General features: G+C 40.6%; 1 protein-coding gene across 1 annotated transcript in view; it reads left to right on the top strand.

Moving 5' to 3' along the window:
- Nucleotides 1–23,243, top strand: part of LOC120304352 (cysteine-rich venom protein piscivorin-like) — a 39,326-nt gene that overhangs the window by 496 nt on the left and 15,587 nt on the right. The gene's annotated exons all lie outside the window — the stretch shown is intronic.

Below are 23,243 nucleotides of genomic sequence, written 5' to 3'. Positions count from 1 at the left end.
AAAAAGTCTATAGTGCTTAAACATTTTACCCTATCCTGTAATGCTGGACATAAAGTTATGACAACCTAGAAATCACTACTTTATTTTGCTCAGTTAGGAAAGGGAATTCAAAGAGAAGTCTGTATTTTTATGAGCAGATGTTGAGAGAAAAAAGAGTGAATTAGAAGGAAATAAAATATCCTGCTTTGAGTGGTTAATCCGCACAGGATTACCAAAGCTCACTGTGGTTGTATTCACATGAGAAACTTCTTAATGCTTTAGCTAATTAACCCAGCAGTCATAAATTAACCATGGCCTCACATGATAGTATTTTCTCGTTCAATGCAACACATCCTTCTTTCCTTGACTGTTCAACCATAGCAGTAGCATTTAGCACTTAGACTTCTATACTGCTTCACAGTGCTTTTCAGCCTTCTCTCAGCATATTGCCCCCAACAATCTGGGCCCTCATTTTACTGACATTGGAACGATGGAAGCCTGAGTCAACCTTGTTTACTTTTACCTTTGGTTTTGTTTGGATATTCTACAGCCTTTATAATCCCAGGAGAAAAAGGATTAAATTGCTGTTGAAACTGTTCTTGCTCTTTTAATCTCAGATAGTCTTTTTAAACTAAAAGCTTATCTCAGAAAAATAAGCTATATTCTTATTCTGAATATATTTTTAATGTTATTCTATATTTTTGCATGATAACACTTTATAGTTTTTCTTCTATTTTTATTAGTGTTGGATTAAACTTCCTCATATAAGAATGTCTCTTCTTGAGATTGGTAGTCTTCCTTTTTAATCTTTAGGACTGGCAAGAATGAATTGAGTGATATACCTGCTTTATTTATTTGTTTACTCGCTTGTTTATCAAATTTATTAGCTGCCTATCTTACCACCAGGTAACTCTGGCAGATTACAATCATAAAAGATAAATATATACATATAATAAAACATAAATAAATACTTTCATAAACTACTTTGCTGGTCAGCAATCCCTTTTATGGTGGCCTGTATGAGTAATCATCAAACCAGCAAGAGAAGCAGGTGCCTTCAAAAAATTGACATGCATTTCATAGTATCATTGTAAGGTGGTGCTGATAAATTTGCATAGGCATTCAAGGAATGATAAAGTGATAATAGAAGAGTTGGATCCTGGGCTTGATCCCCAGCATGAAATAAAACAATCATTACTGAGGGAAACAATTAAAACTTATATGGAAGAATTGAATTAAGTAGACTTTGGTGTTTAAAATATTCAACTAAAAATGAATATACATTTTATTCAAGAATGCACTGGTATTTTTTAGGCTTGATTTTTTTAAATATCATTGACTTTAAATCACCAAATTCAAGAATACAATATTGATGTTTGTTATGTATGCAATCATAGTGCAGTTACCTTTAAATTTGTCTTTCAGAAACTGGTTAAGGTATCAAGAAATTACTATTTCAACATTTCCCTATTGAATGATAAAGAATTTGTACAACAAATGCCAGTAGAGACCTTACAATTCTCTGATTTGAATTCAGAAATATCAAGTGCCCAACTTTTTGAATGGGAAAGATATAAAACATTTATTCAAAGTCAAATTATTCCTTATGCATCATATAAAGATAAGATTAAAAATAAAAGAGAAAAGAAAATAATTTGGAAGATAATAATAATAATAATAATAATAATAATAATAATAATAATAATAATAATAATAATAATAGTAAGTCATCTAGTCCAACCCCCTATTCAGGCAGGACAAATGGCTGTCCAGTCTCTTCTTAAAAACTTCCAGTGTTGGAGCATTCACCGCTTCTGGAAGCAGGTTGTTCCACTGGTTAATTGTTCTAACTGTTAGGAAGTTTCTCCTTAGTTCTAGGTTGCTTCTCTCTTTGATTACTTTCCATCCGTTGCTTCTTGTCCTGCCTTCAGGCTGTAACGATGCTAAGAAAAAGACTCAGGCATTTCTTGAGCAGAGGTTTGAAGCTGCAGGACACAGCTTGACAAACTCTGAGTTTATTGCTTCTTATATACTTTTTACATACATAGGCTTTACCATTAACTGCTGACATTTTACATTCATAAGTTTAACCTTTAGCTGTTGACATAAAGTAATTGAAAAATTCCTTCATATAAGCAATTATTTTCTAGTAAAATATTACCTGTTGAGAGCAGGTAAAAACAAATACAGGTAGATTAGAAAAGGAGAAAGAACTGACAAAGACAGGAAGAGATAAAGACAGGAAGAAATAAAGACAGGAAGAGATAAGGGGAACTTAAAGCATATTATTTATTTAGGTAGGTAAGGTATTAAGTCAAAAGGGGGTGATCTTTTGGCTGCTTCCTTGGGACAAAGGGTATCAAAAGGTTATGAGGTTTGTAGGGGGGGAAAGCATGGCAGTTTGCTGCACGTGCAGTTTTCCCCACATCTCACTCTTCTTTATTTTATTAGTGAAAACATCATCTTAAGCTGGAGTAGTTAGTGGGTCTTAGTTTAGTATGGAAGATTGCAAGACATCTTATTAAGTAAAGAGAAAAGACATTGAAATAAACAACAACAGCTGATAAGGACAGCAACTATTATAATGAGATAGTGAACAATCTTTCCAAGAAGGCCAATGGGAAGCCATGACCATAGAGCACTCCACCAATTTCCTAAGGTATCAATTTTTAAATCAGAAACCAAGTTATGCATAAGAGCCGAGGTGGCGCAGCAGTTAGAGTGCAGTACTGCAGGCCACTTTAGCTGACTGTTCAGCAGGTCAGCGGTCCAAATCTCACCGGCTCAAGGTTGACTCAGCCTTCCATCCTTCCGGGGTAGGTAAAATGAGGACCCAGATTGTTGGGGGCAATGTAAATATATATATATATATATATATATATATATATATATATATATATATATATATATATATATACATTGCTTACTGGTGTACACCGCTTAGAGAGTGCTTGTACTTAAAGCGGTATATAAGTCTCATAAATAAATGTAAAACATTTAATTTGCTTTTGAATAACGCCAGATTGATCAGAAACATTGAAATAACACAAAAAAACTGAAGCTGGGACACACACAGGTATAAGACAGGTAGAGAATAGATTTTCCATGTCATATGATTCAGAAATACAAAAGTCTGTCACTTGTGTTACATTAGCTAATTGCACCCAAATATTATATTTCATCCATGATTCTAAAAGATGAGGTGGGAGGGCTTGAGCCCCCACACAGCAATTAAGGACAAAGAGGCAAAGAATGACTAAGGAATTTGCAGTCAAAACCACAAATATGGCAGCGCATAAATTCTCTGGTGTAGGTTCTTTTCCCTGTTGTCTCAGAACCTCCTGTGCTTTGGATGTTAGGTTTTTCACATCGCCCCAGGTTGTTGGTCAACTGCGATGGCGAGAGCGAAAGGGACGTTGTGCTGTCTGAAGAGTCACCTGCTTCATTTCCAGTATTGGGTTCTGGACTTGATGCCATGACATCTTTGGCTGGTCGCACACACCAGGCTGGAATCCAGAGAGGGCCTGTAGGAGCAAGCACAGAGCATAGCCTCGTCCCCAAGTTAATAAAGGAACTGGACCTAGCCAGGTTTTATCAGGCAATTGCCAATAATATACCAATGGATTAGGAAGCACAGCTTTCTGTTGAAAGTGACACTGGTAGGCAGTAGTGTTTTGAAAAGAAATATTTAGCTGGTTTAAAGTTATTAAGACTTTATTGACTTGATGAGTTATCCATGCCAAATTAGGTACCCTTGATCCCTCCTTTTTTAACTGCTTATGAAGGCAGTCCTTAAAGGACCGATACATATGTGAGAAACAAAGGATAGCTGCTGTAAAGTTAAAAACAAAGCCATAAGATTGGAGTTGATCCTGGGCCTGATGTAAGCACCTGTAAGATTAAAAATAAGTTGGCACACATAATGAGAATCAGAGATTAAGTTAAAAGTCTGTTGAGAAAAGGTGTGGAAAGCTAAAATAGCAGCAGATAATTCTGAGCGTTATGATGAGGATTGTACTGCAGTGTAGGCAGATGATATGAAATACAGCCTACATATTCAGCATTGAAGAGATAAGTTATTCTGAAAATAAAATTGAAAATCAAATTTTGGGATAGAAATAACAATATTAATTAAATCAGTCCCATTTCAAGGACAAGCTTGATTGTGTCCTAAGGTTATTTCAGCAACAGCCTGGATAAAAGATAAAACATTTTGGGATGGGATAAGTAAATCCATTCAATACAATATACTTTTTTGCGCTTCTAACACAGTAAATACTCCTGTAAGTAGCTTACTAGTAAGAAATATCAAAAGTGTTAAGTGACAATTCCTATGTGGAATTCTGTCCACAAATTGAGTACTCAAGTACTTAATTTGCTAAACTGTGGTAAATGCTGGAACTACAAATGAGATCTCTAGGTTGTTTTCCTTTGGTCAATAAGTTAAATTCCAAGTTAATCAAAGATGGAAACAAATTTCTATTAAGTAGGTTAAACATTTACAAAACTTAAATTTTGCCAGCTGAAACTGCAAGAGCGGGGATTAAATTTCATCTCCATTCGCAAACTGGAATTCTAAGCAGAGAAGGAAAAAAAGTTTAAAATGAACAGTTCCCCCCCCCTTCTTTCTTTTGGTCTATCTTGCTCTTAAAGCAACACAGCCAGTTGAAAAACAAAAGAGACAGGAAAATTTTTTGTTACAAACTTTTCACTACTTCTTTTTGATAACAAAAACTGGAGTGTTCCATGGACTAGTGGAAGGGGCAATGTGTTTGGCTTGTAATTGTTCTTGAACAAGAATTTTTAAGGCCTGTAATTTGTACAGAGGAAGAGGCCATTGTGGTTAATGCAATTACAACAGGATCTGTGGAACCAAACCTGCCGTCCCCTCAATCCCTATCACGACCCCCTGCAGGGACAAAATAGGGCAAATGGAGCAATTGTTCAGGACTAGTATTGCTTGGCAAATTCTGTGGCATATTAGTCCATAATTGAATAAAGATGACACCTGTATAGTCAGAATCAATTACTCCAGGTATTACAAAAATTCCCTTTTTTCCCATGCTAGATCGAGGCAAAATTAATCCAACATATCCAGAAGGGAGAGGTCCAGAAAGTTGTGAAGGAACTACTTGTATTTCTCCTGGAAATTTGAAACACACTTCTTGTTGGATAGTTAAATCTATCCCAGCACTCCCTCTAGTGGCAGCAGGGCTATTGTTAATTGTTGATGGAATTACTGAAGGGTCTCTGTTTGGACCGGGGCCAGAGACCGGCCCGCTTTGAAGTTTCCCGACCAACATTCATCAGCCCAATGAAATCCCTTATTACACTTAGGGCATTTTGTTTTTGGACATCTCCCAGCATTATTTTTAAATGGTCGGGAGGCATACTTTCCTTCCCCAGGATTTCTGCAATCCTGTTTAAAGTGTCCAATTTTACCACAATTATAACATTTCCCCTGAGGTTTTGTAAGAGCTGCAGCTAAGAGATTAGTTTGAAAAGAAACAGTCCCTATATCCTGACATGCTTTTATCATTTCTGCTAAATCTGGTTTTGCTCCCAATCCAATGATGGCCCGTTTACATTCAGTGGTGGCATTTTCTTTAGCGAATTTCATAAGCAATTCAGCTTGGGAATCAGGATTATCAATTTGTCGTCTCAAGCCATCTTGCAGACGGTTAATAAAATCTGCATATGGTTCATTTGCCTTTTGACGAATATTTGAAAATGCTTGAGATGGTTTCCCAATTATAGGAACTTTTCCAAAAGCTTTGTAAGCACATTCAGAGAATATTTGAAGAGTAGCTATAGGCAAAACAATTTGTGCATCCACTGGAGTGTAATCACCAGAGCCATATAACTGCTCTGGGAGGTAAGCACCTCCAGAAGTTGCTGCTCTTAATGAACATTGATGTCTAAACTCATTATCCCATATCACATACTGAGCTGGTGTTAATAACATATGAATTGTTGTTTTCCAATCTTCTGGTACCAAAACATGATTCCTCATTGTTGCTTCTAACATACCTTGCACATATGAACAACCTAACCCAGTGTCTCTTATATCCGTATGCAATTCTGTTAAGATTGCATAAGAAAGTGGTCGATATTCAACCACTGGGGCTCCATTCGTATCTACCTGCCCAGTCAAAAGTACAGGACAAACTGAGAGCATATCTGCTATTTCCTGTATATCTCCCTCTCCTTTCACCATTTGATTTTCTATATACATGGCAAATGGAAACATAAGATCTAGAATTCTTTTGCTCTGAAGGTGTCACATCCATCATGGAAGATATAGGAGCTGATGGAACTGAAACCTTTTCATGATTAAAACCTGGAGAGGGAGTAGAACTTAATTGTACTGCATCAGCCCCATATTTTTCCACTGCATGGCAACATTGATGCCAACAATGCAAAACATCCACTGAGGCTCAGGGTAGCTGATGAACGGTGTTACCTATTCTTTCCCAATCCTTAAGTTGGAGCATCCCCCTTTCAGGATATCAGGGACAGTTTTTTCCTACCTCACTCACTAGCTTCCTAAGCTCTCTTTCAGGCATTGTCATTCCTGATTTTTGTAAGAGAAACTTTAACGCTCTTACATGCTTTTGCTGATGGTGAGATATATCGCAGCCCATACTTACAGTTTGAGAAATCTTGCAGGACGAGAAGACGAGAAGGTGCAACAAGGGGTCTATTCCAGACGACTTTAAATATGTTGGTTGCTGCTTTCCCTCAGAAGGGGATGTCCCTGCTTTCCCTCGGGAGGGGATGTCCCTGTTCGGGCACCAGTTGTAATGATGCTAAGAAAAAGACTCAGGCATTTCTTGAGCAGAGGTTTGAAGCTGCAGGACACAGCTTGACAAACTCTGAGTTTATTGCTTCTTATATACTTTTTACATACATAGGCTTTACCATTAACTGCTGACATTTTACATTCATAAGTTTAACCTTTAGCTGTTGACATAAAGTAATTGAAAAATTCCTTCATATAAGCAATTATTTTCTAGTATTACCTGTTGAGAGCAGGTAAAAACAAATACAGGTAGATTAGAAAAGGAGAAAGAACTGACAAAGACAGGAAGAGATAAAGACAGGAAGAGATAAGGGGGAACTTAAAGCATATTATTTATTTAGGTAGGTAAGGTATTAAGTCAAAAGGGGGTGATCTTTTGGCTGCTTCCTTGGGACAAAGGGTATCAAAAGATTATGAGGTTTGTGGGGGGAAAGTATGGCAGTTTGCTGCGCGTGCAGTTTTCCCCACACAGGCGCTTTGGAGAATAGCCTGACTCCCTCTTCTTTGTGGCAGCCCCTGAGATATTGGAACATTGCTATCATGTCCCCCCTCGTACTTCTCTTCATTAAACTAGACATACCCAATTCCAGCAACAATTCCTTATATGTTTCATTTTTCACTTGTATTTCTATTCTGTTTTTTATGGCACTATTTTGATAGGTTGATCTGTTTTTTCCCTTTGTGTAAAGACAGATGCAAAAAATGAGTTAAATAGTTCTGCTTTCTCCCTGTTGCTTGTCACCTTCTTGCCACTTTTCTGCACTAATGGACCAATCATTTCCTTCACTTTTTTCTTGTTTTTTACATGTTGAAAGAAGCTGTTTTTGTTATTTTTGACTTTGGTCGCAAGCCTTAGTTCATTTTGAGCCTTAGCTTTCCTCGCTTCATCTTTGCAGGCTCAGGCTATTTGTTGATATTCTGACTTAGTTATTTGCCCCTCTTTCCACTTTCTATACTTGTCCTTTTTATCTTTCAATTTATCAGAGAATTCTTTATGCAGCCATGTTAGTTTCTTTTGAGAGCTATTATTTTTTTTCTTTGTTGGTATTGTGCTGGACTGGGCTTTTATTATCTTGCTTTTCAAAATTTCTCAAGCTTCTTGAGCTGTTTTCCCCTTGAGGATTCTCACCCATGGAATCCTTCCCAAGCCCTCTCTACGTTTATTGAAATTAGCTCTCTTAAAGTCCAAGACTCTAGTCCGACTGTGTCCTATTGCTTGTGCTTCCATAATATTAAATTCCAATATTGCATGATCACTTTCTCCCAAGGTTCCTATGGCTTCAACATCTTCTATCATTTTGTCTCTCTTAGTGAGAATTAGATCCAAAATGGCTAATCCCCTAGTTCCCTTCTCTACTTTTTGGGAGACAAAGTTGTCTGCTAGGTTTGACAGGAATCTGTTTGATCTTCCACTTGATGTCAGGGTAGTTAAGGTCCCCCATTACTATTGTGAGGTGCTTCCTGTTATGTCCCGAGCCTTGCAAACGGCTCGGGCGTTTGCAGGCAGTCCCGGGCAGGTGCAAAGCTGCCCGGGACCAGACAGGCTGTCGCCAGCGCCGTGCGCATGCGCGGGTGCTGGCGCGGGAAAAGTAACCCATTTACCCGGGAGTTGCCTATATAAGAGGCTGTGAGGCGTTTGGGCTGAGCTGAAGCCATCTTCCTGTAAGCTGAACGCTGAATAAAAGAACCTGAGAACTCCAGCTGCTTCTCGTGTCTGTTTTCCCGCCAAGGACGCAACACTGGCGACGAAGGTGGGATGCCTTGCACTACCTGGAAAGGAAAAAGTGTAAGCTTACCCAAGGAGTCCTGAGCGGCGGAAGAGGAACGGTGTTGACTCAGCAGCTGCCCGCCAATCCAGTGCGCATTCGGGGGTAGGCTGGCTGATAGACCCGTCTCCTGAAGATCCGAAGATGGCGAAAATCGGAAGGCTTGCGGAATTCGACGTCTCACATCCAGAGCGGTGGGAGTCCTACGTATCCAGAATGGAGAACTACTTCAAGGCAAACCAAGTGAGGGAAGATAGCTTGAAGGCTGCCACCCTGCTTTGCGCTTGCGGCCAAGACGCCTTCGAAATCGCAGAAAACCTTGCAGCACCTGTTCCAGTAGAGTCTGTAAGCTACGCAGACCTGAAGAAGCTGCTGAAGGACCACTTCCACCCCAAGGTGTCCGTCATCTCATGGCGCCACACCTTCGAGCAGAGGGATCAACGGTCCGGGGAGTCAGCCAAGGAGTACATCGCCGCGTTACGGAAGGCCGCCAAGCCCTGCGAGTTCAAGGACCTCGAGGAACGACTGAGGGACCGATTCGTGTGCGGGTTGAGGCATCGAGAGCTACAACAGAGACTTTTCGCTAAGGAAGAATTATCCTTCCAAGACGCTTTAAGGGAAGCCACCGCGGAAGAAGCAGCAGGCGGCGCCGTCAAGAACATGCGGCCGATCAGAAGCAGTGCAGAGGGTGCGTCCGTGCACCAAGAAGACGTCCGACGAAACTCCGAGGAGGATCCGGACGAAGAAGTCGACCGTCTACACCCCGCGAAGGGAGAAAATCAGAAGGAAAGCTCTTCAGCTCCGCTCAAGTGCATCGGCTGTGGAGGTCGCCACAGGAGAACCGACTGCAAGTTCCGCTCCGCTACCTGCCGGGCATGCGGCAAACAAGGGCACATTGCAGCTGTGTGTCTGGGCCGACGAAAGGCACAACCTCAAGAAGAACGCCTGAAGGGTACCAGAGTCCCCAGCCAGAATAGGGTAGGTTTTTGCGCTTCGCGTAGAAACATTTGTAGGACAGGCACACACAAGCCCATGAAGAAAAAGCTGTCACTCAACGTGAAGCTACAAGGGGTTCCATTATCTATGGAACTAGACACAGGGTCTGCCCTTTCCATCATTTCATTGCATACATTTAGGAAGATTTGTTCCAGTAGTGGGACTAAGGCCAAGTTAAGGCCTTCTGATATTGTATTAACTGATTTTCAGAACTCAAGAGTGTGTGTTAAGGGGGAGGCCACCCTTAACGTGCAATACAAGAGTTTTGAAGGTCCACTAGACTTGTTAGTAGTAGGGGGTGAAAGAACGAGTCTCATAGGACTCGATTGGTTTGAGGCCCTGGGGATACACGTCACAGGACTCAACAGCTTACAAACACTCGACCTACAGGAAGTCTGCAAGGAATTTGCAGATGTTTTCAGCCCCCAGCTGGGCACATTCAAAGGACCACCTGTGTCCTTAAAGCTAGACCCCACTGTCACTCCCATTAGGATTAAAGCAAGAAGGGTCCCTTTTGCTTTAAAAAGTAAGATTGACACTGAATTAGACAAACTAATCCAACAAGGAATCCTAGAACCTGTTGATTCCAGCCCATGGGAGACCCCCATTGTCACGCCTCTAAAGGCAAATGGGGACATTCGCATTTGTGCTGATTACAAATGCACACTCAATAAGGCATTGCAGCAACATGCCTATCCTGTTCCTGTGGTCAGTCACATCCTGGCCTCTCTCAAGGGGGGGCGTGTTTTTGCAAAGCTTGACCTAGCTCAAGCATATCAACAGCTGCCTGTTGATAATGATGCTGCCATAGCTCAGACTATTGTGACCCACAGGGGAGCCTTTAAGGTAAAAAGGCTGCAGTTTGGAGTGAATGTCGCTCCTGGGATTTTCCAAAGCGTAATGGAAAACACACTACGAGGTATACCAGGGGTCTGCCCCTACTTTGACGATGTCTTGATTGCAGGAGACTCCACACACATTCTAGCTGAAAGGCTTAGGGCTGTCCTGTTAAGATTCAGGAAATCAGGCCTTAAGCTCAGAAAAGACAAATGCAAGATTGGGGTGCCTTCTACTGAATTTCTGGGATTCAAAATTGATGCTGCTGGGATTCATCCTGCTGAATCCAAACTAACTGCTATTTTAGAAGCACCCAGGCCAAAGTCTAAGGCCGAACTTCAGGCCTTCTTAGGCCTCCTGAATTTCTACAATTCTTTTCTTCCACATAAAGCTAGTGTAGCTGAGCCTCTTCACAGGCTACTAGACAAACAAGCTGTGTGGCTGTGGTCACAAGCACATGAGGCTTGCTTTAAAGAAGTCAAGGCCTTGCTCACTTCTAACAGTGTTCTTGCACATTTCAACGAGTCTCTCCCTGTGTGCATCGCTTGTGATGCATCCCCCTACGGGGTTGGAGCTGTCCTGAGTCACCTCAGGTCTGATGGAACTCAGGTTCCTATTGCATACTACTCCAGAACATTGTCTTCTGCCGAGCGCAACTACGCTCAGATAGACAGGGAGGCTCTGGCTGTTGTTGCTGGAATTAAAAAATTCCACGATTTTCTATATGGCAGGCATTTCACGGTCTTCACTGACCATAAGCCTCTGCTGGGACTGTTTACCACACGTAAGCAGACTCCCCACATCATTTCCCCTAGAATGCTTAGGTGGTCTATTTTTTTGTCTGCATATGATTTTTCATTACTCCACAAGCCTGGGAAAGAAATGGGCCATGCTGATGGCCTCAGTAGGTTGCCTCTGCCAGTAGTAGAAGCTGACCCCGCGCCAGCTGTCAACATTCTATCAATCCAAGCCTTGCCCGAGCTTCCTCTTAGTGCCAGGGATGTTACCGCTGAAACAGGTACAGATCACACACTTTCACGTGTCCGCTCCTGGGTCCTGTCCGGGTGGCCTGAGCACTGCCCTAGTCCTGAGTTTCAGAGTTTCTGGTCCAAAAGGAACGAATTGTCCCTTTCTCAGGGTTGTTTGCTTTGGGGAAACAGAGTTGTCATTCCCACCTCAATGAGGACTAGGGTCTTAGAATCCCTCCACGAGGGTCATCCTGGCATTGTTCGCATGAAGGCTCTTGCACGCAGCCACTTGTGGTGGCCTGCTTTAGATAAAGATATTGAGGCTAAGGTACACGCATGCCACATGTGCCAACGATCTCGCCCAGAGATGCCCCAAGCTCCTGTGCATAAATGGGAGGAAACACAGTCCCCATGGTCTAGGGTGCACATTGACTACGCTGGGCCCTTTCAGGGCCAGTTCTTCTTGGTCCTTGTTGACAGCCATTCAAAATGGCTTGAGGTTGTGCCTGTCTCGTCCACCACCACTGCAAAGACTATTCAGGTACTGAGGGGGATTTTTGCTGCACACGGGCTGCCAGATGTCATTGTGTCTGACAACGGCCCTCAATTCACCTCCTCCGAATTCCAAGCTTTCTTACAGGCAAACCTGATTCGTCATGCCACATCTGCGCCTTTTCACCCATCCACCAACGGTATGGCTGAACGCATGGTGCGCATCGCAAAGGACGCCTTGAAGAGACTCACCTACGGGGACTGGCATCACAGGTTGGCTGACTTTCTCCTTTCTTATCGCACCACACCGTCCACTTCTACAGGGAGAAGTCCAGCTGAACTTCGTTGGGGGCGCCAACTTACTACTAGACTTGACCGGTTGCATCCGGACAGACTGCCTTCATCTACCTCACATCCTAGGGCACCTAGACAACTACTTGTGGGTGCCCCGGTTTGGGCTCGCAATTACGGGCCTGGTCATACATGGGTCCCCGCTTCTGTGTCCAGGATCACAGGTCCTCTCTCCTACGAGGTTGCCCTGGACAACGGTCGTGTCCTGCGTCGGCACATCGACCAACTCCGCTCTAGGCGGGACTTTTCTGCTGAAACTCCTGGGTCTTTTCCAGGGGGGGAGGGGGACCCTTTGGAGCAAAGGGAAGGGCAAGAGCTACTGCCCATCGCCACTGAGGGAGCCACAAACGGCTCGTCCCAAGATTCTGCAATTGCTCCGAAAAGGAAGTCTTGGAGCTTACCCACACAACAGGCACTCACGCCTACTCCAGCCAGGGAGTTACCCCGGGGGCATACTCACTTTCCACACACAGCACACAGCACTCCAGCAACGGAGGATACCCGGGGGCATCCCAACAAATCATTCCCCGCAAGAGAGCTGGCACACAATGCCCAAGGTTGGCCTGACCTTACCCCAAATCCTACAGGGGGTCAAACATACACAGAGCTAGTCGAGGAACCAAGTCCCGACTACAACACCCCTAGCACAAATCAGGGGACACCTGAGTTTTGGGAGAGTACAGAAACCCACACGAGCCCAAACACAGAATGGGGTTCAGGGAATAGACAGCCTCCTGACAGGTCTTGGACTGACCTAGGGGGTTCTACAGAGACGCCCAGCAGTGGCTATCACTTCAAGGGGCCTGAGGGTCTACAGCTAGGTAGGACAACCAGGTCACAAAGCAACAGAAGCCCTGGCCTGACGAGCCCGGTGGGCAAGCAAGCAGGCCAGGCATCGGGGCACAGTCCTTGGAAGACACCAGGGCACAGTAGAGAGAACAGGCTCACGCCTCCCTCCAGTCAGGGGACTTATGCCAGTAACCCAGAGCTAAGAAGGTCACAGAGAGCAAAGAAATCTCCTAAGTACCTAGAAGATTACATAACATTGTTGGCAAGACAAAAGCCAGTAAACAGTGGGAACACTGGGGAGCAAATTGTCGTGTAAAATAAATGTTGTATGTTGATAGTAGTTTTAGCCCGGGGGAAAGGGGTGTTATGTCCCGAGCCTTGCAAACGGCTCGGGCGTTTGCAGGCAGTCCCGGGCAGGTGCAAAGCTGCCCGGGACCAGACAGGCTGTCGCCAGCGCCGTGCGCATGCGCGGGTGCTGGCGCGGGAAAAGTAACCCATTTACCCGGGAGTTGCCTATATAAGAGGCTGTGAGGCGTTTGGGCTGAGCTGAAGCCATCTTCCTGTAAGCTGAACGCTGAATAAAAGAACCTGAGAACTCCAGCTGCTTCTCGTGTCTGTTTTCCCGCCAAGGACGCAACACTTCCTACATACATTAGTTAGCTGACTAGCAAAAAGTTCATCTATTTCCTCTGTTTGGTTAGGTGGCCTGTAGTATACACCTATGCAATGTCATTTTTTCCCCTTTTATATTGATCCAAATGCATTCAGGACAGTTTTCATCATTGTTGTGCTCTATTTCTGTAGAGATGTAGTTATTTCTTACATATAGAGCAACTCCGCCTCCTCTTTTATTTGGTCTGTTTCTTTTAAATAATTTAAATCCCTCTAGCTGTGTGTTCCATTTGAGGGTTTCATCCCACCATGTTTCTGTAATGGCAACAATATCATATCTGCCCTCATTAACCTGAATTTCTAGTTCACCCTGTTTGCTGTTCATGCTCTGTGCATTGGTATATAGACATTTGAGTCCTTCATGACTGACCGTGTGTTTATTTCCTACATAACCTGTGTGGTGCCAGAGTTCCCCTATTTTCTTACCACCTGTTTGGTTAGTACACTTTGTGTGGTACTCACTATTACAAGCTTGATTTTGCTTGACAGCAACTGAAATATTTATGAGCACAGATGATTAGATGCCCATATTTTGTACAGAAAAATAAAGAAAAAGAAATATAAATTAACTGCTATAATATAATATCAGACAGAATTCATGCTGACATGCTTATGATAGAGACCCTGGCAGCACAGTGAAAGACCTGGCAAGATCTTACTAATTGCCTAAAGCAAAGGAAAGGTAGGGCATTGATTCCAATGATTGCAGGTCAAAAACATGAAATACATAAAACTCCAATGGGTGTAAAAAAGCATTCAAGGAAGGATATCACACATTACACATTTGCTGGGTTACTTCTTGGAAATGTTTGTATACAGCCACAAATTCTTATACATCATGAACTGTTTTTTTTTCATTTCTGTTAAAAGCTGGAAGCATTAAATGGAAATCTGACCGTGAGAAGCTTTCCAAAGGCAGGCCTGATTATTAAGGGGTAGGAATAGATTTTATCTAATGTCGCAGGTGGATATGAGGTATTTATCCATCCCTTGGTAACCATTACTTATGTCTGATCAATATAGTTTAGCTTGAAACAGTTTTCCATGTATGTCCCACTTTATGCAAGCTTACAAATGCCTCATCTTGCCATCAGATTGATGCAACATTCACCCAGGCACAAAAAGAAGCTAAAACAAAATCATTGCTATTTTTTAAAAAAGAAAGATTGTACTATTATAATTAAAATTAACCATTACATCATTAAAGTGCTTGTCTGATTTGGCAATGTATTAGCCCAGCCAGCCTGACATTCATTTTGAAATAAGAAACACTTGTTGCATTTTTTTGCTGATGATCATAATTATTAAAGAACATCTTATTTGTCAAAACAAGGCAGGTGTTTCCCTTTCAGAGATGTGGCCAGGCGGGTTTAGGATTAGGCACCAGCTGGGACCCCAGGGTAGGAGAGGTGGGATGAAAGTGGTCATTCAGAAACTCTCTTGACCTTCAGGGGCCTTGCTTCTCAAGTTTCATGAGATCAGTTTGAATTGTTGCTAATGCACCTGGCTGCACAGCAACCTCTCTTCTTCAGCTCCTGGAGACCATCTCGAGGTTGGCAGTGGAGTTCTGGGGGACTTCAACCTACCATATCTTGGTTTGGCTTTGGAAGCAGCCCAGAAGTTCATAGCCACCATGGCAGCCATGGGCCTATCCCAGATCATCTTGGATCCAACTTAGGACAGTGGTCACATACCAAATATGATCTTTTTGTCAGAGCAATGGTAACATGATTTGGTAAGGGAATCTAACCTTATCCCCTCTATCATGATCAGATCATGCCCTGGTATCCTTGGGATTCTCCTATACCACCACCATCCCTTCATAGGGAAGCCAGATCCATTTAAGCGGTCCACCCCAGCAACTGATGAACTCAAAGGGGTTCCAGAGGAAAATGGGGGATATCCCAGGGGCTTTGCCACATGACCCTGCTGAAGCCTTGATGTAATCCTGGAATCAAAGGGTGGCCCAGCTCTGGAAAAAGATCACCCCTATGTGGCCTCTCTTAATCCATCACTCCTAACTCTCCCATGTTTCACAGAAGAGATGTGGGTTCTGAAATATGTTATGGACACTTAGGAAAACAAAGGATGATTCCTACTGAACATATTAGAGCTGCTATTAAGGCTTATCAATGGCAATAAGAGCAGTGAAACAGCATTATTTCTTGTTGCATCTACACCTGGAGGTCCAGTTCCAGACCACCAGGTCCCTCCTGGAACAGGCGGGTTTGGGTGATCATCTTCAGCACCATGCAGAGGAATTTGTTCAACACATAACAAACAAAGTTGCTTGGATTCATTTCCAGTTGGAATCATGTGTGATGCAGGTCCATGTGATATGCCTGGGGAAAAGTCTGGAAACAGTTTGATCCTTTGGATCTGATAAAGTGGGCAGGGTCCTCAAGGCTATCACTGCAAACTCCTGTCAATTAGATCCTTGTCCCTCTTGGTTATGAAAGCTTCCAGAATGGTGACTGTCAGGTGAGTTCAAGCAGCGGTAAAGGTTAGTTCAAGCAGCGGTAAATCCTTTATTGTAGAAGTGATGTTCCTAGGGCCTTTTAAGGAGGCCCTGGTTTACCCCCTCCTTTAAAAACATCACTTGATCCCACCTGCCTGGACAATTTCCATCCAGTTATTTATCTTCCTTTTTTAGGGAAGATGATAGAAAAGGCGGTTGCTTGGCAGCTTCAGAAGATATTGGATGAAATAGATTATCTACACCTCTTCCAGTCAGGATTCAGGCCTGGTAATGGGACAGAAACAGCATTGGTCACCCTTGTTGATGATCGCTATAGAGGGTGGAATGGAAGTAGTGCAAGCATCCTTATTCTCCTTGACCTCTCAGCAGCCTTCAGTACCATCAACCATTATATCTTTTGGACCTGCTCTAGGGTTTGGGTTGGGCAACACAGTCTTGCACTGGTTTGGCTCCTTTTTCCAAGGCTAGTCCCAATCAGTTTTGATAGGGAGTGAGAGGTCCAGCCTACGGCCATTCCTTTTTGGCATGCCACAGGACTCGGTGCTGTCCCTACTCCTTTTTATCATGAAGCCACTGGGTGAGATCATTCACCACCATAGACTGAGGTATCATCAGTACGATAATCCTCAACTTTATACACACACACAACACACACACACACACACACACACACACACACACCAGTGATCCAAGTGATGCAGTTGCTGCCCTCTCACAGTTTTTGGAAGCTCTAGGGGTCTGGATGGGGGTAACAGACTTTGACTGAACATTGGCAAGACCAAATGACTTTGGGTGCATAGAGCTTCAAGATACAGGATTTAAACATTCTTAGTTCTGGACAGGTTGCACTACCCCAGACAGACCTGCTCTGCAACTTGGGGTTTCTCCTGGTCTTGCAATTCCAGCTCAAAGACTTGGTGGCTAGGAAAGCCTTTGCACAGCTTTGTGTTATGCACCAGTTGTAACCTTTCCTGGATCAGGAAAGGAGCAGCCAATCACTTTCCTTCCTGCACACTGATCTTTATCTATCTACATATTTATGTATCTGTATGTGTGGGTGCATGCACTCATCAAACAAACCCAAACAGAAGCACACAAAGATAAATGTGTATTTACTAGGTTGAAGTATCAAAGTATAGATATGTCCAAGCACAAGAAATAAAAAAAAAATTGCTTTCCATCATGCACTCTAATAGGTTCTATACCACTCCTTACCACACTAAAGAAATACCAGAGTGATTAAGATCTTTGCTATCTCATAGGTTCTGTTACTATTATTGAAATGATTGTAATTCTTTTTTTTATTGAAAATTTTTAAAAGTTTTTACAAATAACAAAAAGAGAACAACAACAAAAAAAAACAAAACAACCCTCACCCAATCCCTCCCAAACCACCCCGTCCATCCCCCCCCCGAGCTTCCCAGAACTGAATATAGGCTTAATTAAAATTTTAAGAAACCTAAACAAATTTTAACAGCATATGAAATAATTAATAATAAAATATATATTATTTTAAAAGAAGAAAAAAAAAGAAGAAAGAAAGAAAGAAGAGAAGAAATAGAAAAAAGAAATAAAGGGAAAAAAAAGAAAGCAATCTATAAAATATCAAAAATTATATACAAATTATAAAAAGGCTAAATGATATTTTTTTATATCCAATTTATGTTGTATAAAATTTATCCATTTTTCCCATACAACAAAAAATTTCTCTTGCGATTGCTCTTTTAAAAAAGCCGAAATCTTTGCCATTTCCGCCAGATAAGAAACTTTAAAAAACCACTCTTGCAAGGTAGGCAAAGATTCCTTCTTCCAATATTGCCATACTAACAGCCTTGCGGCTGTAATCAAATTTAACATCAATATAACCTCCTTAGCATCACAATCAGTAACAATACCTAACAAAAATAATTGCGGGGTAAATTTTACACTCCTTCTAAAAATTCTTTGAATATTCCACCATATTTTAATCCAAAAAGCTTTTATGTTTTTACACGACCACCAAATATGATAATAGGTGGCGTCCGAACAACCACATCTCCAACATTTAGGCTGTAAATCAGGGTACATAAGAGACATTTTTTGTGGATCAAGGTGCCATCTATAAAACATTTTGTAAAAATTCTCCCTTAAATTCTGGGCTTGTGTAAATTTAACATTCCTCACCCAAATAATTTCCCAGGTATCCAGTGGGATTGGTTCACCAAAATTTTGTGCCCATTTAATCATACAGTCTTTAATTAATTCAGATTCTGAATCCAATTCCACTAGAACCCCGTAAACCCTCTTAATATGAGTTTGTCTTTGATCCTTTACTTGTTTAAAGAGATTTTCATCTTCTCTAAGCCAGCCCATATTACAATCCATCTTCCATCTGTCCACTATTTGTCTATATTGAAACCATGAATAGGTAATATTTTCATGTATTAAATCTTCCAAAGATTTTAACTGCCAATTTTGACCATCCCATCTAAGTAGTTGTGTATAAGAAACCCTATCCATTTTAACTCCTCTCCTTATCCCCTCTATCGCATGCCAAGGTATGGCCCATAAAGGTATTTTAAAATCACTCTTATAATACTTCCTCCAAACCCGAAGTAAAGAAATCCTTATGATATGTGATTTAAAAGCTCGATCCACTTTTTTATTAAAAATTAAGTAGGCATGCCATCCAAAAAGTAAATCCCAACCCTCCAGATGGAGTATTTCTACATTTGTTAAATTTACCCAATCACTAATCAATGTTAAGACCACAGCATCATAATATAATTTCAAATTCGGTACCTTGAGTCCACCTCTCTCACGAAAATCTTGCATAATTTTAAGCTTTACCCTTGGTTTTTTCCCTGCCCAGATAAATTTATTAATGCCTTTCTGCCATTCATTTAAGTTAAGCTCATTCTTTAAAATAGGTAACATTTGAAACAAAAAAAGAAATTTTGGTAAGACATTCATTTTAATCACTGCTATTCTACCCATAAGAGATAGCTGTAACTTATCCCAATTCTTCAAATCTTTCTGTACCCTGATCCACAACTTTTCATAATTATTCTTATACAATTTTACATTAGAAACAGATAAAGTAACCCCCAAATATTTTACCTTATCAACAACTTCAAAATCTGTTAAATTAACCAAAATCTGCTTGTCCCGGTTAGTCATATTTTTAGGTAGTATTTTAGTCTTATTATTATTGATTTTAAAACCCGAAACACATCCATATTGATAAATCAATTGTAGTAACTTTACTACAGAATAAGTAGGTTGAGACAGTCATCTGCAAAAGCTCTTAACTTATATTCTTTTTTGTTAACTTCTATTCCTTTTATTTCCTGCGACTCTCGGATTTTAATCAACAAAATTTCCAATGTTAGAACAAACAATAACGGTGACAATGGACATCCCTGTCTTGTACCTTTTTCTATTGTGAAAACCTCTGACAAGCCCCCATTAACAATAGGTTGTGCCGTTTGTTTTTGATATATAGCACCTAGAGCTTGTGATATTTTTTCTCCAAAATTCATCTCCTCAATTAATTTTAACATAAACTGCCAATTCAGTTGGTCAAAGGCTTTTTCAGCATCTAAAAATATCAGCCCTGCAGAGATTTGGTTATTCTTGTCTAAATATTCTAATAAGTTAATAATTTGTCTAACATTATTTTTCATATACCTTCCAGTTATAAAACCCGATTGATCCTTATGTATAAGCTGCTGCAAAACCCTCATAAACCTATTAGCTAAAATTTTTGCAAAAAATTTATAATCCACATTTAAGAGAGATATAGGCCTATAATTCTTTGGTAAGGTAAGATCTTGGTCCTCTTTTGGAATCAAGGATATAAAAGCACTGCGCCATGACGGAGGAATCTCTAAACCCTGTAATATATTATTAAAAAGCTCACATAAAGGTTGAGTCATCTCTTCTACTAAGGTTTTATAATAAATGGATGTCAAACCATCTGTACCCGGCGCTTTGCCTAATTTTAATTGCTTAATAGCTATCACAATTTCCTCATTAGTAATTAAACCATTGATTTCTTGTTTCTGATCTTCTGTTAATTTAGGAAAGTTAGCCTCACTTAAATAATTATTTATATCTAAAGTTTGTACATTAGTACTCTTATATAATTTCTGATAGTAATCTAGAAAAGATTTCTTAATCAACTCCTTCTGATACACTAATTTACCGTTATAATTTATTTTATCTATAATTCTCTGTCTCTGTTTCTTTCTTAATTGGTAGGCCAACCATCTCCCTGGTTTATTAGCATTACAAAATGTATTTTGTTTCATAAACATTAGATTAGTTGCGGCTTGATCAGCCATCAACATATTAAATTGTGTTTTTAACAGCTTTATAGCTTCTCTAACCTTTTCATCTGAAGGATTTAAAATCAAAGACTTCTCTTTTAGTTTAATCTCATCTTCCAGTTCTTTATGTTTCTGAATCTGCTTTTGTATATGAACGTTGTTCATTTTTATCAAAATCCCACGCATAAAGGCTTTACCTGCATCCCATACCATTGACATTGATGTTCCCTTATACATATTTAAAGCAAAGTAATCCTTTAAGAACTTCTTTAATTTTTGAACATTTTTTCTTGTTTAAATAAGTTCTCATTCACCCTCCAGGATCTCCTCTCCTCTTTTTCAGCAGCCAATTCCATCCAAACTGGACTGTGATCTGTCAGTGACCTAGGAAAATTTTTTACATTCTTTACCCTATTATATAAGTCAGTTGTAATCAAGAAAAAATCAATCCTTGAAAAAGATTGGTGTCTATCTGAGAAGAAGGTAAAATCTCTCTCCTCTTGGTTATGTTCACGCCAATAATCCCTCAACTCCCAGTCCTCTTTCAAATCAAAAAAGGCTTTAGGTAATTTAGCCTGTTTGAAGAAGGTAGAAGAACCTTTTTTGTCCTTTTGTGTATCTAAAACACCATTCCAATCTCCCATTAATATCACAGACCTATAGACCAGCGAAGTTATTTTCTGATGTAACAATCTGTAAAATTGTTCCTGTTGCTGGTTTGGTGCATACAATCCCACTATAAGTATTTTCTTACCATATAGACCAAGTTCAATCATAACATATCTTCCTTGAGAATCTGATTCTACCAGGCAAGCTGGTAGACTTTGCTTAACATAAATAACCACACCCCCTTTTTTCCCAGGGGCAGGAGATGCAAAATGAGATCCCAAGCGAGCATTAGCTAAATATTTTTGATCTTTAAGTAAAATATGAGTTTCCTGTAAGCAGATAATATCATTATTATGTTGCTTTAAATAATAAAAGATTTTCTTTCTTTTCTGCGGGGAATTGAGACCGTTAACATTCCAGGTCAGGAACTTTGCCATCTCCCTTGACCAGGAGCCTGGAGAAAACTGCCTGAAGATCTGCCACTGAAGAATGTGTTGCAGAACTCTTGGGTCTTGTTCCTCCCACCGGCATTGAAACACTCTCATGAGAAGATTATTTAGCTTCTTTCTTCTGTTGTTCCTTTTCCTTACGTTTATGTGCTGCGCGGGTCATTCTCTGCTCTTTGACCTCTGTTTGGCGCAGCCATTCCACCTGTGATTTTCCAGCAGCCATCAAACCTAGTCCTTCAGACTGCTGTTCCACCTCTTTGCCGCCCAAAGCTTTCTGAATCATAAATGGAGATGAGCCTGCTCCCAGGACTGTATTATAAAATTCTTTGGCTTTAGCAACCGTATTAAGTCTATAACGTGTCCCCGCATGGCTCAAAACAATACCCATCGGAATCTCCCATCTGAATGGCATCAATCTTTTTTTAAGTTCATTAGCTAAAAAAGCAAAATCTTTTCTATTTCTTAATATTTTAGATGGGATTTCCTTTAGGATGATAACATCTTGGGCAGCAATCTGGAACCTCTTATTATAAAAAGCTTGTATAATCTCATTACGCAGAGACCTCTTTGAGAAGTAAATCACCACATCTCTTGGCAAATTCTTTTGTTTCGCAATCCAAGAATAAACTCTATAAATTTTTTCCACTTCTCTACGTAATCCATCTTTATCCCTATTCAGAACAACAGCTAGATCATTCATCACCATCTCCATCAGGTCTTGATTCATATCTTCTTTAAGACCCCTAATTCTCAAAGCATATTCCATTTGCCTATACTGAGACATAAGAATATCCTCTTGTGAAGTTTCCATCTTTTTTTCCATATCTTGAAATTTGTACTCGAGGAGATCTACTTTCTCTGCAACTTCTTCCACTCTGGAATCTAACTTCATGACCACAGAAGCCAATCCTGATAAAGCTGTAACTATGTCTTGCCTCAGAATAATATTATTCTCCACTAAAAGCTCCTTCATTTCCTCTTTAGTTTCAGATTTATTCTGTTCAAGAAGATCTTTGTTCTGTTTAAAAAGGTCCTTCATTTCCTCTTTACTTTCAGACTTGCTCTGTTCTGCTTCATTTCCTCCCTGATTTGAGATAGGGCATTTCCCATTATATCTTTAATATCTTGTACAGACAAGGCTGGCAAGGGAGGAGAAGATGGAGGTGTAACCTTAGGTTGCAGCACTAGTGGTGTAACTTTAAGTTGTTGTTGTACAGTTGCAATTACAGGAGAAGAAACCACCTTAGAGACTATAGAAGCTGGTTGTCTCTTTGAAGCCATTTTTTTAAAAGTCTTATTCTCTCTTTCTTTCTTCTTAAAAAAAAGATACTAAAATCCTTAAAATTAAAAAAAGGACCAGGGAGAGTGCAAAAAAAAAAAGAACTTCCAAAGCGCTTTAAAAGAAAAAGGAAAAAAGAAACTTGAAAGAGAAAAGAACTATGCTCATTTAAGTGCGTTCTTTCTTTCCGGAAAGGGAAAAAAAAAAGCACTTTCAAAACGCCATTTTACTTTCACTCTCACTTTCCACCGAAAAAAAAGAAAAAAGAATCAGCATAAGCTAAAAGAAAAATAAAAAGAAATACAACTCTAACTCTAAGTAAAATCCTTTAAACAGTTCTGTCCACTTTAAAGATCACTCACCAGAAAACTTTAAGCGCGGAGATGGTAGCGGCATTTCACTTTGTTTCCGAAGAAACAAAGACAGCTGGGAGGCAGAGAAAGCACGAACTCCGAGGGAACACTC

The sequence above is a fragment of the Crotalus tigris genome, unplaced genomic scaffold, assembly GCF_016545835.1.
Source record: "Crotalus tigris isolate CLP2741 ecotype Arizona unplaced genomic scaffold, ASM1654583v1 scf7180000017634.973608, whole genome shotgun sequence".
NCBI classification, from domain to species: domain Eukaryota; kingdom Metazoa; phylum Chordata; class Lepidosauria; order Squamata; family Viperidae; genus Crotalus; species Crotalus tigris.
The sequence above is the reverse complement of the archived record's forward strand: the minus strand, read 5'-3'. Positions and strand labels throughout refer to the sequence as shown.